Here is a 20,055-nt window from a genome sequence, read left to right as displayed (position 1 = left end):
CAAAATGGTACGCTTCCAATAATTCTAAAAACAAATTATAGTAATATTTAAATATTGAAGACAATATTAGTGATTTCTAAACGAAAATCTGAAACAGAAAAATCAGAAAAGGAAACGGTCACATCTGGGACTCGAACCCAAGACCCTTGTCTTTCCGGGACAGAGCACTGGGAAAGAAAAAAAGGAAAAGACAAGGGTCCTGGATTCGAGTCCCAGATGTGACCGTTTCCTTTTCTGATTTTTCTGTTTCAGATTTTCGTTTAGAAATCACTAATATTGTCTTCAATATTTAAATATTACTATTTGAGGTTTTACTCAATAAAGTTATTCCGAAAAATAAAAATACAAATTATAGTCTTCGTACAATGTGAAACAAAAACACCGTTTAACGGCTGTGGAGTGTTTCTGTTTTGTAAGACCGCAAATTTTTAAGCTCTAAAAAAAGATATAACTATTTTTGAAGTAAATCTTTACATATAATTTAAATTTAAATTCATTGATTTTAAATTAAAATCATCAGTTAAGTTTTCAGAACAATCTCAGGGGAAATTACGTAATTATATTTATGGACATAAATAATAGGTACTAAAACTGTGTAGTAACGAAAAATATCCTTGAATGTATATTATTGTACTGTATATGTCTTAAAAAATAAATAAAATCAGCCGAGTTGAAAAGGTAATTATTGTATTTACAAAATTCCCACGATGGAAAAAATAAATTATAAAAAAACAAATTTGTTTCTGTTATTTAACACGTTATAGGTATGTGACAGTGTTTCTTCAGTATTTCAAATATGTCGTGTTTTATTAAACATTTTTACAACAATTCACTTACGCCAAATCATGTACATATTTTTATATTAATATATTATATATGTCTCATTTCACTATCCCAACTTAAACTTACTTTGGATGCCGTTCAATATTTGCCAGAAACTCCCTAGCTGTGATTTATCCCAAGTGCTTCATAATATGTCACTAATTACTCGGAAGCAGTATTTAAAACAACAAAAAAACCTTGCCACAAACCAAGCGGTACTGCTACAGCAATCCTTACTCAAAGTGTTCAGTAATTATTTTTTTAAATCACCAGCTAGCTAACGACTGCTTTCTGTGGAAATTTCTTGGCGTATTTGCAGTTTAATTGGCAACTGCAACAGTGTTATTACTATTAGTTGTCCTTTGACTTTGTCGCTTTGTAAAGTTATTGTTTTATTGGGTGCGGGACCGAAACAAGACCGAAATATCAAACGCCAATGACAGAGCTATCATTTGAAAAACAAAACCTCGATCTGAAGGGTTTTGGTGGTAATTTTAATCAGGTTCAATTACATTTTCTTGGAACACTAGAAACATCACAAAGCAGAACAATACGTTGCTGGTAATTTTGATGTCAATTTTAAACTCGCAGCTCTCGACTGATATGAACTACCAATCTCAGTGTCGTTTTGCATTAGGTAATTAGAGAAAAAAAATAGTCCTGATTGATACGTCAGCGCAAAATGGCATAATACCCCGAAAATAAATGAATTATGATATGTTCATTTTCTGTTTTATTATCTTCAATTCTTAAAAAATATTATGTTTTTACTACCAGCCCATTGGCACGTATGCATATTGCATGCGGGTCCCATCATCTACTTTGCGTGGAGGGACATGTAAGCTTGTGTTCTATAACTGGTGCGTCAGAGGGAAATTCGCGGAAAACTTGAAGAAAACAAACTTCAACCTTGTCGGCGAAGATGAGAGACAAAGTCACTGTCGTTTTGGGTAGTCCAGTCCCGATGCCCTCCAGGGACGGGGAAAAGTCTTTCTAATGCAACTTAGTATTATCAGACTTAAGGAAAGATCTTTGCAGATCATCTTTAGATGATTTTATTTGGTTTTGCCCCCACTCTCTCTGTTATCTTCAACAAATCTTATGAACTTCACAAATTTGTACATATCGATGTGTCTTTTATAGACTTCGAGAAAGCATTTGATGTTTTATTAAAAACATTGAGTGACATCGAATTCTCTCTGATTTTTTTTTTGCTTTTGTTGCTAGCTACTAACACAATCTTCGTCATTATGCCAGTTACGGACACCATCTTTCTCACAAAAACAAAACCGACTACTGAATTCAATCAATAAATGCAGTGTTATCACATTTGCAAGATCCAAGGAAACATTCCCTTTCCACGTTAATTCAAATGCTTCCACGTTAATAAAAATGTAACACGCATGAGATTCAAGACATTGGCGTAATTTTTTAAACAAATCCCACATATTATTATCTGATATTGTCCCCCGTGCCATATAAAGGAGGTAACCTAACAATACGTGCCTAACAAGAATACTCTTGGAAGACCCCATTCACTTTTTACACTCCGGAAGCGAGGACTCTCGTTCATCAGAACACGCTAATCAAAAGAGCGACTCAGATGCTTAACGATTCTGCATGGATCATCAACATTGTTTATAATACGATATACATAATTGTTAAAAATACAATATATTTATTCCATAATTTATCGGTGCAAAAACTGTTGGTTTTATGGAGAACATTAATAAATAAATAAGTTTTAACTTAACCAGTGATACAAAAATACTATTAACCCTTTTCTATTACAACCATAAGCAACACCATTTTTTTCAAGGGTATATAAAACAGAGATTGGATGAAACTGACCTCCAATGAGGCTCCTCAAATATTAAAAGCATACAGAATGAAGAAATGCAGCTACTAGGAGGCTAAAACATTTGTGGGGGATGGAAGGCAAATATCGCAACTTTTAAAAACTGTAGGACAACAGCAGGAAATTGACAATAATGTTTTCAGGTGTTTTCAGGAGGCTACCTGGACTATCAGAGGGTTGTAACCGTAGAATGAAACAAAACTAAAAGTGCGTTCCACACAAATTTGAATGGAAACAAATGTTTTATTTAGAACAATAGCCCAGCGCTCATTTGAATTACGTAAGCACAGTGTTGTATTGGAATTAAGTCTCGATTAGGAAAATATTTTGATCAAGAAATACTCCGACGCGAAATAACCCGATAGCCCAGCAGCGCTCTGTCTCACTGACATTCGCCTAACATCGTAGATCTCTACCCCATTTTAATTTTGTAAACACAGTTTCGTGTTGAAAATTTAAGCAACAATTGGACAAATATATGGAACACGAAACACGTCCACAAAGACGTTTCTATTGCTCTTCTTTATTCTATTGTTTACCACTAATAATAAAAATGATTTGGAAAATCGTCAAAATGCGTATATTTAAGAAACACTTTGTTACAATTTAGAACTCCGGTGGTGCAAATATTTAATCAATATTATTAAAAAAGTTCAGACGTCAACGTGTCGCACAGAGCCATTACCAGCCATCTTCTCGCTGAGTTTAGATCTTATTCTAATTGACACACGCATATTATTTTGGCAGCATCCCGACATTTCTGCGAATGACGGAAGAACTCACCACTGACAACTGCCCGCCTGCTCGACTGCTCCTCGGAACTGAAATATCGCACAGGCCAAGTGGAAATTTCAATCTCCCAAGTTCAGATTGGAGAGTGAATTCAATAATCGCTGACATCTGGCAACTCTGTCTGCTTTCGGCGTTGTATAATAGCATTATAGCTTCAATTTAAATTTCTGAAATGAACTGAGGAAACAAAATATATTCAATCATATAATATCAATAATATTTTTCAGGAATTTCGACTACTTTTTAATATTCTGATCGGGTGACAGATTTATACGCCGAAAGAAAATGAATTCAATTTAATAAAATTAAAATCATAATTTTTTATATGCTGCAGGAATGATCTATTTTATAAGGTTGCCGTTGTTAGTTTAGGGATTTGTTTGGCTTAAGATAAATGATTTAATTTGATGTTTTAAGAAGAAAAAAAAACTACTTGGTACCTACCAGATGAGTTGAATGTATAAATATTATGAAAGATACAATTTTGTATTGTAGCGTGATATATTTATTTTCATGAAGGCATACAAATTTTAGTTTAAAGATTTAAATATCGTTTATTAATAGGTATTTAGATAAAAGTGGATTTTATTTAATCATCAATTAAATTTGTAAAAAAATCACAGGTTAAAACAAGTTGATTTAAGATTTTCTCGGCCAAAAGTAGTATTTTATTTTTGTGGTAATATGTCGTGTAACGCTACTTCCTTCTTTAGCCAACGTTTCAAACAGCATTATAGTATCCATCATCAAGGCAAATGTATAAAATGTGACTAAATAGGGAGGTAGCGCTAGACGGCATAATACCCCAAAAATAAATTACTAGTAAAGGTAAAAACAAATTCAATTTAAAAAAATTATATATTTAAACAGTAAAGTTGAAGCAGGTTGTTGCATCTTTTTGGCATTGGGCTTTTTTGTAATCCTTGTACCAAGATTTAAAAAATACAGTATAGATAATATAATTTCGTAATGTTACGAATTATCAAATCTTATGGTATTTTTTAAGTAAAAAAAATTTAATTCAATTCTCAAAACTGTTATAATATGCTATTATTTTATAGCTTCCGAGTTAGTTGTCGGAAAAAATGAAATTGTGGGTATTGTATTGTGATATAACTTGTCAAATGGGTAAAGTTGCGAAATTTGGGTATTATTGTTACAGATGTGTAATAAATATCCGTTATGCTGCTGGGATGTCGTCCCGCGCGCATTTGTGAACACACAGACCTTTCCACGAGTGGTTCATTTTCCTAACAGGTGTAACGGAAACTTTGGCCGGGTGCATTTCCATGTTTTCAAATAAAATTATAATGTCGATTCAATAAAAAGTAATAACGTTATGTCAAGTAAGCCAAGTTCTTGCTCGCCGTTTACTGCCTCCTTTCAACTTTTTATAGTTTCATGTTGCGCTGTTAACTGTCGGGGAGGTGATACAAAACGTTTGATGTTGTTTTTATAACGTTTTAAACATAAACTAGCAAGCTTTATCTTCTAAAAAAGATTTTCATTCGTGTTTTTGCTCTATGCGACTTCTTGCTAGATATCAGAAAAAACTTCCGTCTGTGATTACTTACAATTATGAAACCACAGAAACCGCACGTAAAACGTATTTGATCCTGAAACTAAAAGTTTAAAAAGTGTAGTTGAATACCTGCCAAAACTGGTGTGTTCTTGGTTTGGTCGCTTTATTCAATTTGAGAAAAACAGGTGAATGTGAAGAGTGATTGACTTGAGACCAACGAGACTAAATAAACCTGGACGAATCAAGACCTGTTTGTCTGGTGACAAGCATGTATTTAGTTCAGCGGGCTTACAATACAAACCCTGGCACAAAGGAGTGGCAAACAAATTGAGAGGCTTTCATTCAAAAGGCTTCAAATAAATATGTTAGATGTTGGAGTGGGAGGTCAACAAAGGAGAAGGGGTAATTATGAGGATTATTGTGAGTAAATAGCGGCTTTCCGAAAATATGTCTAGAATAGGACTATGAGATAAATTTAGTTGGTTATTCAATAAACTTGAATTATTATTAAGAGATTTTCTGATTTCAAGTGCTTCTAAGTTCCCCGTTGTCCCCCTAGTTATCTCTTTTCATTTTATGACCTCTCACTCCAACGCCTAAAATTAAATGAATGCTTTTTTGGAATACGTAAAATCAAATGTTTGATTCTGAAACAACGGTGAAAATGAATTCAATCCCATAAATTTCTCTTCACTTTGCATGTCCTTTAAGGTTTATATCAATATATTTATTTTACTTTCGTTAACAAACGTTAAAGGTGGCTTACTGAAGCAATCTTTTGGTATTCAAGCAGTTCTGGGAACCTTTCCGTTTTGAATTTCCGCTGCAAATTAGATAATTATTTTTTTTAAATACAAAATGTGTTCGAGCAAACTAACATATTTTAATCAACTTCAAACAGTTTTACCGTCATATTTGCGAATAAAAAAATGCCACGTAAGAGATTAACCTATTTTACTTGTGTTTTGTGAAATTAAAAAAATGCAATAACCGTATTTTGCATTACGTGAAAATCCCACTAGTGTTCTGTGCCGGCCTTAAATGCAGGCGGTCATGCGATTGTCGAATTTGCAGCTCGCGTGCCACGGATCAATATCGTTTGTCACTTTTATTGGACTGCGAGAACCTATTTCACTCCTGTATATTCAAATATTACTTGTGTAAAAAGGCGTTGCAGTATGCAATCATAAGACTTATTCTGAACACGTTATACATTTCCACATCTGGACGTTGAAAAATTCGGTCTAGTTTTAACACTTTTTTTTTCATCTAAGATTTTTATTTACCCACTAACTTTAAGTATTTTTTGGCGAAAAGCATGTTTCAGTGAATTCTCAAACTAGAAAATTCGAAAAATAGTATTATTTTCATTAAGTTGTCAGAATTGGCGGAACAATGGAAAATTCCTTAAAAACTGACTTATGCAATTAAATTTAACACATCATTCTTGAACACACATTCCTTTATTATATTGCATATAACTATGTACATATAATAATTTAATTTAATATTTTATATATATGTTATGGTTAAGGTTTTTACGGGTGTAAGATGTACAATAATTTTCTCGGTTTACCCGCATAACGTAGTCCTTAAAAGGACTTTTAACTCCTGACGTTTCGGGCAGATCTCGCTGTCCATCTTCAGAGGTCTTATGCCTTGAGTTTTGTCTCAAACTAACCACTTGACACAAACTGATCAACTATATATATATATACATATACATATATAATTTTTTACTTCAGAAACTTTGTATAATTTATATTATCTAAAACACCTTTTAAATATAACAATTATCATTGATTTCTTTTGTCCTTATTTCCTCCTAGAAAAATAAATTTTCCACCTAATACAATAAAAAAAGTACTAAAGTACTAGAAAAGTTGTTCGTAAGTAGCAAATTTTACAACTCAAGGCATTTTTTGAAAGCCTGATACTTTATTTTTGTTTCTAGGCTTATAAAAAGCTTACAAAAAAATACAAAAATTAAAGATCAAGATGTGTTCTACTCACAGTATTTAATAAAATAATAATCTTTACTAATTCTAAGCGATCATATTTTCATACCAAAAATACGAACACGATTTTTAATTAATTCGCATTTCATCGCCAATAGTTATATTATTATACATATTGATCATCTGTATATATTTGCTGTCTTAAGGAACGATTAATGCACATGAAATAAAATCATTTTTAACGATATGTAATTCTACAGTTTTCTCTACGAGTTTTTGACTGTTGATTTTTGAACAAAGTTTCATAACACTCGATTACAGCCAATGAGTTTTATAACACTCGATTACAAAATTTTATAACACTCGATTACAAAATTTTATAACACTCGATTTTAGCCAATACGTTTTATAACACTCCATTACAGCCAATAAGTTTTATAACACTCGATTACAGCCAATAAGTTTTATAACACTCGATTTCAAAAGCTTTATGAGACTCGATTACACCCAATAAGTTTTATAACACTGGATTACAAAGTTTTATAACACTTTATTAACGCCAATCGCTCAGTTCAGAATGACGCCGCTGAAACGCTAAAACACGGCGAACGAAGCCTCGCGTATTTAAAGAAGCTCGAACTAAGCTGACATAATGTGAACGGATCCGTACATAATCCGCCGTAATTAATGGCCTTGCATGTCTGCTCAATTTTTTATGCCGTTAGACTGAAAAAATATTTGAAACCCCGAAAAACCTGAAATATTAGCTCACGTCGGAGTAGTGCGGCAATACAGTTAGTTCGCCTTTTAATAACCGCGCCTGGGAAATATTGTAAAGTATAGAATTTGATTAGGTCTACCGAAATTGTTAGCGTTATTTACTCAAGGAACTCTATTTTTTATACATTTCTGTTTTATACGTTATAAGTAAGTGAGGAATATACTTTATTTTTTTATTTATTATTTAATTTTTATTATACATACGTGGATAGTTATATAAAATATTGAAAACTGTATAAAAAATATTGTAATAAATGTACGTAATTTAAAAAAAAATCCCACGAAGGCGAAGCCTGAGTGTGGGTATTATAAGTATTTTTTATCTTATTTCCATGGTTTAAGTGGAGATACAATATCAAATATAAATTTATGTTATTTTTAAAGAGTTTCTGTACAGATGCAATACAAGAAACTATTAAGAGTTTTAAAATAACACGAAAAATAAGGTAAATACTAGTTTTTAAAGAAGACATCTCAAAAAGTGAATTAGCAGACAAAGCATTACAAACCATAAAGTATATCCGATGTTTTGTATGTCTGTGAAATAATAAAAAAATAATCTGTCTATGGATATAAATGTTACAGATAGCTTTGCTAAAACTTATAAGAAAAAAAATCTAGTTCAGTGTTTTTTTAACCAAGATTTGAGGTAGTTTTTAAAAGATTGAATGTTTGCACACGTGGCCCTTTTAAAGGTTGTACATAAAGAATTATACATTTTTGGAGCAATAAAACTAATATGACTTTGGGCCAACCTGGTTTTGCAGTGAGGCACAGCATATTCACAAGCGCCATGTCGTTGGCTGGCACGATTTGAATTTTTAATAAAGTTGTTTGGTCGCGTGTAAATAAATTTAAGACACTGAGCATTATAGGTCTGCTTAAGGTCCAAAATTTGAGTTTCTTGGAACAGTTGTTTAGAGGGATAGGATTGAGTTTTTTGGTACATTATCTTAATAATTGATTTTTGAGCAATTTCTAGTGGTTTTACATGATTGTTGAAACTTCCGCCCCAGCCAATTATTCCATAGGAAAGAGATGAATGAACTATTGAGTCATAAACTAGTTTCATAGTTTTTATATTTACTACATTAATCATTCTTGTAAAAATATATTTTAGGTATCTCAATTTGTTAAAAGGTTTTTTCAATATGGCATATAAATAAAGACGCACCATTCAGAAAACAACAAATCTTAAGGAAAAATACATGTTACCGATTACGCTATGTAAAATACTTTGGTTCAACAGAGTACACAAACATAGGTCATCAATAATCACAAAATATTTTAATTATATCTTGTATCATATTGTACTGTGTGTAAATCTAAATGAATAAATAAATAAATAAATAGGAACACAAATCTTTAATAAATTACCAGAAAACATGACATCACTTACTGAAAGCTTTGAAAAATTCTAACCACAAACAAAAAAATGTACTGAAAACAACAACAAAAAAATACAAAGAAATATTTAAAAAAAACCTGTTAAGAATGTTTTCATTGATAACAAATAATAATAAAAATCTTTCAAATAACTAAATATATGACAAAACTAATAATTTTAAGGGGATACATAAAGACATAAATGTAAACATGAAATGTTACCGTACAATTTATAATACTAAAATAATGTATAGTATATTTATGGCACGTTCCAGAGTGGAAGATTCTCTCAGTATCGCCCTGATGTAAGTGCTATCAGAACGCTCCAACCAATCACATAGCGTTTGCGTGTCTTACAGGTTTAAATCGTTTTTAAATAACGATTTATTAATTCTACGTTTGTAATATGTAATTAGCTTAAATAATCATAATCAGCGTTTTGTTGATCTGTATGAATATCAACATACTTTTAAAACTTAATATTTTCCACTCAAGTTCCTTATTAGGTATGTTTAAATTTTTGTATAGATAGATTTCTCGAAAAAAACATGAAATATGAATTTCTTTTATTTTTTCTATTTTTCTAAAACCCCATCATAAAATAATATTATAGGCATTACAAAAACTGCAATGTTACAATTGTTTATATTTAAGTTTTGTGGCGTTTTTCAATACCAGAGAATGGGTTATTTTTCGTTATCTAAAGAAATTCAGTAAACACATTTAAATATGACTTGTTTTAATGTTTTTAAAATTAACCCCTTACAGGAAATTAGTGAGGGAATTATTTCCCTTGTGGCCTATGTCACCTTTTAGGATATTGTGGGGGTCATTTTTAAGGAAAAGAAGGAGGGAAAGTTCTGGAAAGGTAAAAGATATGACGGCTGAGTAGGTATCAAGGTAAGGAGAGGCTGGTTTGTGGAGAACCTTAGATCTCTACAATTGGCATCCCGACCGATCGCCTTGCGCCGCAGTAGGAGGGATATATTCATATGTCTGTTACTATTGGACACACTGATCCCTAGATTCCTACCCAACCCTCATGCCTTTTATCTTCCGAGAACTTTTTTTTTTATTTTCCTTAAAAAAAGCCATCTACGGAGCATCCCAAAAGATGGCATGAAATTATTTTCCTCAGGGCCTCCTGTTTGGGATTAATAAACAGATATAATACTTATTGTCTAAAAATCAAATTCTACAAAACATCTTTTTTACTATGATTCGTCCAATTTTACTAATCGATATACTTTTTTTTTTGTTTTTGGTTTTACTACGGCTTTAACCTTACTCTCCAGGGAATGGAGCTTAATTTTGAAAATTTAAAACAAAAAAAAATTGACTGAGGATTGAACATTCCTCCCCAGGAAGTGAACTTTAGCAAAATCCTAATTGGATGGTACCGAGATTTATTTCTTGTATAATCTGCTATAAATTTGTATAATGTCATCCAATTTCAGAAAAAATGTGTGTGTGCGCACGTATGTGTACGTGAGTGTTACCAAAAGTTCATAGAATGCATTGCTTTCGACAACGAGTATATTTACCGAGTATCAAATCGTTCGGATTCCACTTCCATATTCCGTTTAGTTAAATTATTCATTCATTCATTTAAGAAAACAATATTATAATTCAGACCGATCAATTTTTAAAGTTGACAAAAATAAAAAAAAATATCTATCACGGTTTTAATCATGCATTTGACAACTTATTCGTGTGCGTGTGCAATTTCCAAACACGAATATTTAAATATTCAACGAATATGTGCAGAATGCGACATGCAACCAACCCGTTCGTATTATTTTACGCTGACAAACGATTTATTTTCTTGCCTCATGATGTAATTAACGCACATATTAACCAGATGTCATATTTATAAAATTAGCTATTAGAAAATTCCACAGCAGGAATAAGGAAAAATGTGCACGACAATATATTTTTAATGATTAATCCTTATGCGTTAGCTATTTCCACCAATGAATATTTAAATATCTACCAATGCCTACGTTTTATGACGCTGACAATACAGTACTTTATTTAAACCACATTTTTATTTAAAAATTTCAATATTTATTTTTAATTGAAAAGTTGCCACCAAGTAAATTTACATTTAATAAAGAAGATTATATTAAATTATTAAAAGCAATAATTATTAGCCCAAAACACACATACAAATTTTTTAAAAAAAATCTTCCTAGAAAAAAAACATGCCGCCGACGGGAATTGAATCCACAGCCTTATGATTGACTTATGACTCTGCTCTCTAGAGCAAACAGAAGGCTGCGGGTTAAATTCCAGTTGGCGGCACGTGTTTTATCTCGGAATATTTTTTCAACTCGTTAAGATATTTAAGGCTAATAATTATTGCGTATAATAATTTGTTATTCTTTGTATTTTGCATAGGATATCTTTTCATAAAAAATAGTTAGTTTAAATCAATTTATTATTTAATGTTGTGTAAATTGTAGGCATCCACGAAGGAGGGCGCTATGTTTTGATACACAGATTTTTCATATTAACAAAATCCATAAATGTGATGTAATCAACTGAAAAATGAAGTATGTATTTAAATTGGTCTGTATTCTTAGAGTAAATATATACCTACATGTCTTTTACAATAGTATGTAATCTAGTAGTACAAAACCATTATTTTCTTAATGAAATAAATCCAAGTCCGATATTTTTGTAATTTATTTTTGGGGTATTATGCCATGTTGCTCTATCTACTTATTTAAACAAAGTTTCGGCATTACAGTGTCGATTATCTGGGCAGGTGTGCAAAGATTGTGGTGAAGTGTGTTCTAAGCGCCCCTGAGGTGATATCTCACAAAAGCGGCGCTATACAAATTGTCAAATATTATTATTATTATGTTTGTAGATGATCTATATACATAAGCACACACTTCACCACAATCTTAACACATCTACCTTGGTGACGAACACTATAATGCTGTCCGAAACGTTGGCTAATGAAGAAGGTAAAAATAAATCACCATACTACATTTGGCCGTGAAAATCTCAAATTATATCCAAATCGTAAAAACTCAATATTTAAATATCCTAGCGAGCTTTAGGATTTTGCATTGTTCCGAAATTTTATTTTGTTAGAGGTTCTCCATATTTTGTAACACCGTAGTTCACAGTTTGAGAGTTATTGCTGCTCTAGAAAACAAATTTCTAAAAAAAATTTCCAAAAGCTATTTTTTTTGTTTAACTTGCGTTGTAAAATTGTGTGACTGAATCTGTTTGAAGGTTCGTGCATGTGTGTCCGCCATTCCCAAACACGAATATTAAAATATTTATCGAATATGCGCAAAATGCGTCACGAAACCCGGGATTATTTTTTCCGTTCCATACATCGTCGGTGGCTATTTTTCTAGTGGACATTTCCCCTTTGCCCCTTTCCTAGGGAAGGTTGCCTCCACGAACGTTAGAATAGAATGGATGGCTTGATTAGTCGTGATTTGCTGATAATCGTTTGTAAACCAGTTAAAATGATTTGTTTTTGAATATTGGTAAACAACTGTCGTTCAACATCCCAATCTCTAAACAAAATTGGAAATTTCATCTTCTCATAATTCTCTAACTTCTCCATCCTCTTCTTGCAAACCAAACTAGCTATATAGCCAGATGGGCGAAAGCCGATATGTATTTGAGAGATGTATATCTATGTCCAAAGGTTCACAACAGAAGGCCCAGTTAAAAATAAAGGACATCCGTTTTGATACTACCAATATTATTAACTATATAACTACCAAAAATTATTTATTTTGTTGGTTCCTACAATTTATTTAATTTTAAAATGCGTATTCACACGGTATCCGGAAACAAATGACTAGATTTCAAAAATGTATATTAAATTTTCAGGATATCCAACTTCAGCCGTAAATCTAGCTGGTCTGAACCCTTACTTAACCACTTACCCACCTTTTTCTTCCCCATTACCATTGTCCTCTCAACGTACGTCGATCGTGGGTTCCATAGTTTCACTGGCTTCAGACGGTTGGGAGATTTTTTTTTTTTTTTTTTTTTTTTTTTTATTTAGGAGAAAAAACAGATACAGATATCAATTGACAAGAATATACAAAACATCAACTAGAGAATTTACCTGCATCCAAACTATTTCTCACGAATTAACTTAAACAGCAGTTAAAAACATTTACAAATATTTTGACTTATAAATAGGGGAAAAATATATACATAAGAATATTATTTTACAAATAGAGATATGAAAGAAATGCGCAATATCCTTATAAGAATTTACAAATTATTTTTGAAAAAATTTAGAGAGTAAAACAAAAAAAAAATATATATATATATAAATAGATAAACAATGTTAAACAGAAATTAAAAAATATATACATATTTAAACAAGTATGTCTAAGTTTTTTACTGTGAACTTTGTAGGAAAACAGTCTTCATTTTTCTACTAAAAGTAGTGCGTGTATCAAAGAATAAGTCAGAGTCCTTGAGGTTTTGGTTCTGATTAAGTGATTCGCACATTCTTCTGATTGGATCCCTGACACCAGCATTTGTACGCGTCCTGCTAATGTGGAATAAGTCGTTAAGCCTTGTTACTCTGGGTGGTACTTTGAAGTTTATTAATTTCAGTAAGTCGGGACAGTCAATAACGTTGTTACAGATTTTATACAGAGTCATGAGATCAAGGTATGTTCGCCGGTTAGATAGAGTGGAGACTTTATAACTCGAGAGCATATTTATGTACCCGCGTTTGGGTGCGCTCATTCTGTAATTGAGGCAACGCAGAAATTTCTTTTGAATACTTTCAATATTTTCATTATAGATATCGTAAAGTGGATTCCATATGGAGGTGCAGTATTCAAGTTGAGAACGGACCAGAGTGTGGTAAAGAAGAAGATATGTTTCAGGTTTTCGAAATTCACGGCTGTTTCTGATGACAAATCCTAGCATGCTGTAAGCTTTATTCACAATATTATCAATGTGCGCATCGAAGTGGAGTTTGGAATCAAAAAGAACGCCTAGATCTCTTATACAGTAAACGCGCTCGAGTAAATAATTACCAATACAATAATTGTGTTTGATAGCGTTGTGGTTTTTAGTAAAACTTATTTGTTTACATTTATTGTAGCTTAGGTAAATTTTGTTTTCATTGCAAAACGTTTCGAACCTTACTAAGTCGCTTTGTATGAGCAGACAATCGTTTAGATTCCGAACAATGGCAAATATTTTTATGTCATCAGCGTACAAAAGATATAAACAATGCACGAAACATTTAGTAACAGTGTTAATAAAAAGAATAAACAACAGCGGACCCAGGATTGACCCCTGAGGCACGCCAGAAGTAACTGGTTCCCATGTAGAAGTGTGTCCTCGTAATGATACGGCTTGTTGTCTTTTTGTTAAATATGAGATAAACCAACGTAATAAATTTCCTCTAATTCCGTTGTACATAATTTTTTTGATAAGAATAAGGTGGTCAACCTTGTCAAAAGCTTTTTTGAAATCGCAATATATTGCATCTACCTGGTGGCCTCGATCCATACTAGTAAATAAGAAATTTGAGTAAATAAGTAAATTACTCATGGTAGATTTGCCTTTTACAAACCCGTGTTGTTGTTCAGTAATTTTGGCAGCAAGCTGGGGATATATATTGTTATGGACAAGTCTTTCCAATAGTTTAGGGATCGCCGAGAGAATGGATATTGGTCTATAGTTTTCCACTCTTTGACGCGAGTCACCCTTGTGGACCGGTATAATATATGCCAACTTCCACCTATCAGGGAAAACTCCATCACTCAGGCATTTATTAAATATTATGGTAAGCGGCACACACAGTGACGACGCAGCAGATCTAAGGAAAAACGCCGGTATTCCATCGTGACCCGCACCCTTGTTTATGTCCATCGATTTTAAACTCGAGTGCACTTCTTTTTCCGTTAGTTTAATTGTGTGAATGTGCGCAAGTCCAGAGTCCTGAACTTCCTCAAGTTGGTCAATGTTAATAATTGGGTCATTGATAGAGGAAGGTTCAAATGTTGACTTAAAGAATTCAGAGAACATATCACAAATTTCCTGGGCATCGTCAGATTTGCGCCCTTCGAAGGACATTGCAGCAGGGTATCCATCAGACGATTTTAATGAGGATATGTATGACCAAAAGCTTTTGATGTTATTTTGAAATGAACTTTCGATGTTGTCAAAAAATAACCTTCGGGTTTCATAAGTCAATTTTTTGTATGTAGCACGTAAGAAGGAAAATTCACGATAATCAGAAAGACCTTTATATGTCTTCCATTTGAGCCAGACTTTATCTTTTTTCCTTGATAACCTAATAAGTTCTGGAGTAAACCATATGGGGAATTTGTCATTTCGTCGTGCCAATACTGGAATAAGCTTATCAATTACATTGTTTATTTTTAAATAGAATCGATCTACTGCTTTTTCGGCTGATAAATTTGCGATTTCAGATAACCAATCAATACAATTAATGTCCTCATTAATCTGAGCATAATTAGCTTTCCTGAAATTGCGCCTACGCTGTATTTTGTTTTTGATTTTTGGTTGAATTACGAAGGATATATCAAATTCAAGGGCTGGGTGGTGTCTATCCTCTGAGATGAGAGGGTTGTTGCTACGTGTAACATTTGTTTCACGACTGTAGAATACGAGGTCTAAGTATTTTTCATTATGGTTAGGTATACAGTTATATTGGAATAAGTCCATCAATGACATTGCTTGAAGCAACGTTTTCGATGCAGCCGTATTTGAGGAGGCGAGACCTTGACTGCTGTTTTCGGAAAATGACCAAGTCAGAGTTGGTAGATTCATATCTCCTAGTACACAAAAAGTATTATTTGGTTGTGATGAATATACAGATTCCAGGTTTTTGGAGAACGTATCATAGACCGTAGGTTGTGAGGCAGGAGGTATGTATACTGCACATATGATGAGATTGAAAGACCTTACCGGAATAGAAATGAAGATTTGTTCGATTTGACCATTTTCCCAGTCATCGAGCCGGGAAGATGCAAGCTCCTTGCGCACTGCTACCAAAACACCGCCTCCATCCATTTTACCAGTGAGTGTACGGTCCCTGTCACGTCGGAATACCGTGTAACGCGAATCTATGAATTCAGCAGTATTTATATTTGCTACAAGCCATGTTTCAACTATAACTATAACGTCGTAGTTATTCGATAATACATTAATTAGTAGCTCCTGGGTTTTGGTCCTAATACCACCACAGTTCTGGTAATAAACGGTTATAGATGATGATGAGATCATTTCACCAGAGTGGGAGTGCCGTTTGACATATTCCACAATCGCACGAGTGATACATTATGCAGGGCATATGAGGCTTCGAAATTACATAAAAAACATAGACTACTTATTAGATCAATGAATGTGAAATATGTTGACATTTTAGAATGTGAATGAATATGTGAGAAACATGGTATTGGTTTAAAGTTATAGGGATATTGCGCGCTAAACAAAAATATAAAGTAGCTTTGAAAGAAACAAATTACAGGATACAGAATACTGTGAGAAAGCGGATACCAAAGACAGCAGTAACATGTTTGTAGTCACATGTTTTGCTGATCATGTGTGATTATCTTTTGAAGGTCTCCCTCACGGCGAATGGTGAAAACCCGAGAGAGATCGTTTCTCTTCGCCAGAATACTGCCGTTTCGCACCCATATGTATTTAAAGCCGTTAGCTTTTCCGGCGGCTCGTGTTTTGGCAAATAGGATTTTATTTTTCAATGTAAGGTGCTCGTTTATATAAAAATTGGTGGTGGGAGCACCAAATCCTAATTGTTCCGTGGTAAGGCCGCGGCGAGTCCTTGCTGCAGCGATGACATCATCACGAAGTCGTTTTGTGGATAGCTGTACGACTATATTGCGCGGACGGTTGGAGGGCGAGGAGTGGCCGCGAGCGACGCGATGCGCAGAAACCACATAGCTACTTGGAAGCGGGACGTTAATGTTGGATCCTATTTTCTCTATTAATGTCATCAAATTTTCGCCCTTTGCTTCGGGAATCCCATGGATGTCTACATTGCATATTCTGCTGCGCTGCTCCATCTCATCTTGTGCATCTCGGAGTGACTGGACTTCTTGCCGGAGGTTTGAGTTTTCTTCTTGGAGAACGCTCACACATCCCAGAATTTTTGTGTATTGGTCCTTCCACTCGTTAGATAGCGCATCTAATTTTAACTGAACAGCGTCAATTGCTTTCTTGTTTTCAGTGCGCATGATTTCAAGTTTCGACTCAAAAAAATTGATTAATGAGTCAGTGTCAATGTTAATCATTGACTGATGCGCCGACGGTGAATCAATAGGGCCAGACGTGGTTGCTAAAGGTGAAGATGTATCTTTCTTTGCACTGCAAACCTTGCGAGTTTTAGACATTTTGGTTGATTTATATCTTAGTTTGTAGGTAGGTTTCTTATAGTTGTTCAGAAATACCCCTTATTGAGTTAAAATTAATTTAACTTATTTGTCTATGACAAAAAAAACCTCTTCACAAATTCAAAAAGATTTCAAAAATTCAAAAACATAAATTGTCTGTGGTTATAGCTTACAATGACAGTGAATTCGTTATGCGTAATTTTTCAGGGCAATAGTTGAGATGTTTATATGAGATGTTTATATGAGTTTATATGAGATGTTGAGACTTTTGTGCGGTTTTACATAAAAAAATCTAGAAAAACAATCTGTTAATAGCTTTCTCCCAGTACGAGGATTTGATAAAAAAACAAACTATAACAGAATTCAAACTGTACAGCTTCATTGTATCGTAGCTCCGCAACGGCCGCAGATGATTTTTATTGCAACCATGGACGTTTTATCGCCTGCGGATATAAATGGAAAATTACGCTTTTCATTTTTACGGCATCATTGCATCCCACTCCCCCCTTCACAGGTAAATAGGGAAGGGGTACTTAGTCGACCAGTTAAAGTATGGGGTAGGTCAACGCATTTAGTTATTTAAAATATATATATTTGATACTAGTAGGTACAATTCAAAAATACATATCGCATTAACAGGCAACAAAAACTGTGATCGTTTTCATGTACCGCCGTTTAAAATTGATATGTCATCAATGATTTTTTTTGCAGCCCTCAATGATTTTAGGTTTCTTGTTTATTATTTTCTTCTCAATCACACGTTACCTATGTTTTGAAATTCGTATATTTGAATTTCGATTTTGTTTTCGTGATTGAATAAATGAATGAATGAAGTATCCAGTCGAGTTGAAACTCGGCAGATAAAGTATTAGTTGATGACAATGAATTGTATCAGCTTTTGGTGGAACTCATGCACAAGTGCGTTTTTCTGAAAGTGGATGAAAATTTATTTAATAAATAAAAATGTACAGCAGTCAATATATGAAATAAATATGTGTACTATCCTTAGTCAAACAAAAAAATATATAACATATTATTAATTTTTAAATTCATCTATTGTAAAAAATAGACGTATTATAGTAAGAAAACTTTATTTTTAAATAGACACCAGTTCAGATCCTACACCAACTACTGTAAATAATATGTGCCTTGTAGGTGTGTAAGAAACTAAGAATATTTTTTATCAGCACTGTAAAAGTAAAATCTGTTCTTATATTGATGTTAACCGCACTCCGTGTGATGTGTGGTACCTTCTCTCATAGTTAGAACTATAAAGAAAATATGCGATAAGTGAAATATTACTAGATAAGTAACGAACGTGAATTTCCTATCTCACTATAATTTTCTAGGTCATCTGAAGCATTTTCAGGTTCTTTGAATACAAGTGAGTTATTGGTTATTTTTACCTAAATAAGATTAAACGCCATTTAAGTAATACTGATTCCATTAATACTTTACATTATTAAAAGTAGGTACGTACCCTACGAATAATTACGTATAATGGATCCGAAACATAAGAGTATTTTTTATTTATCTCAGCGCTTTTCAATCTGGACTGCGGCTCCTACTTATCCGTGTTTTATCCTTCTCAAAACCCGGGATGAGTGCCTTCCTTCTCTTAAAATAGATTCATCTCCAGTGCATCCCCAACAATGACATGACGGAAATTGTTTCCTCCACGGTCTCTGCGGTCTTATAAAATAAAATTCATAATTTTTTTTAAAACGCACCAGCGCGCAATGTCCTGTAAGTTGACTTTGGCATTCACAAATTTGAATATTGTGGAGCTAAATATATTAAAGACATGATTTCACTTACTTTATTGGCAAGTAACTATATAGCTCTTAAAATCTGGTTACTCAACATAAATCTATTTACATACGGTTAGTTTTAAGCAATAGTTTCAGATTATTCCAAGAATACTGCAAAACGAAGTAAATAATTTGATTAAACACTAATTTATGTTACATCTACAATTTAACAGAACTATTTCCATAAAAAACTAACTATATATTTCCCTTTGCCGCGCAGATATTTAATAAATTCCCGAAATATTCATAGCTTCCTTTATTAGAAAATATTCACTCCTTTTCCTTCTGCTACCCGAGCATAATAAATATAAAATAATCTCAAACCGCCGCCATAAAGTTCCGCCGTAAAAATGCGAACCAGAGTCATACGTTTTTTGGGAGTTATCTCGAATCTTAGCTTGCTCAATACTCTTTCATATCGATACCCAAAGACTCACAATAGACCGTCACATTTTGATATTTTTTTATATTCGAACACATTTATTTTATCTGCTCGTATAAAACTGATATGCCTCTGGGTAAAAAATATTTTTCGGTGTCAGTCATGCGCTTCATACATCAAAACTAAACTCAGTTAGGTGTAAGCTTTCCCAGAAAGTGTTTGTGTGTTTTTACGTACGGAGAACAACTGGAAGTAAAACGGAAAATTTGATGACTGATTTGCTGTACGGTATTTGATTTCTTGGAAGTACGTTTCTATTTCATTTTGAGCTGAAATATCATGTTTTGTTTTTGA

The sequence above is a fragment of the Hesperophylax consimilis genome, chromosome 13 (assembly GCF_061612785.1).
Source record: "Hesperophylax consimilis isolate HC1 chromosome 13, BYU_Hcon_1.0, whole genome shotgun sequence".
Classification (NCBI taxonomy): domain Eukaryota; kingdom Metazoa; phylum Arthropoda; class Insecta; order Trichoptera; family Limnephilidae; genus Hesperophylax; species Hesperophylax consimilis.
Note: the sequence above shows the minus strand (reverse complement) of the source record.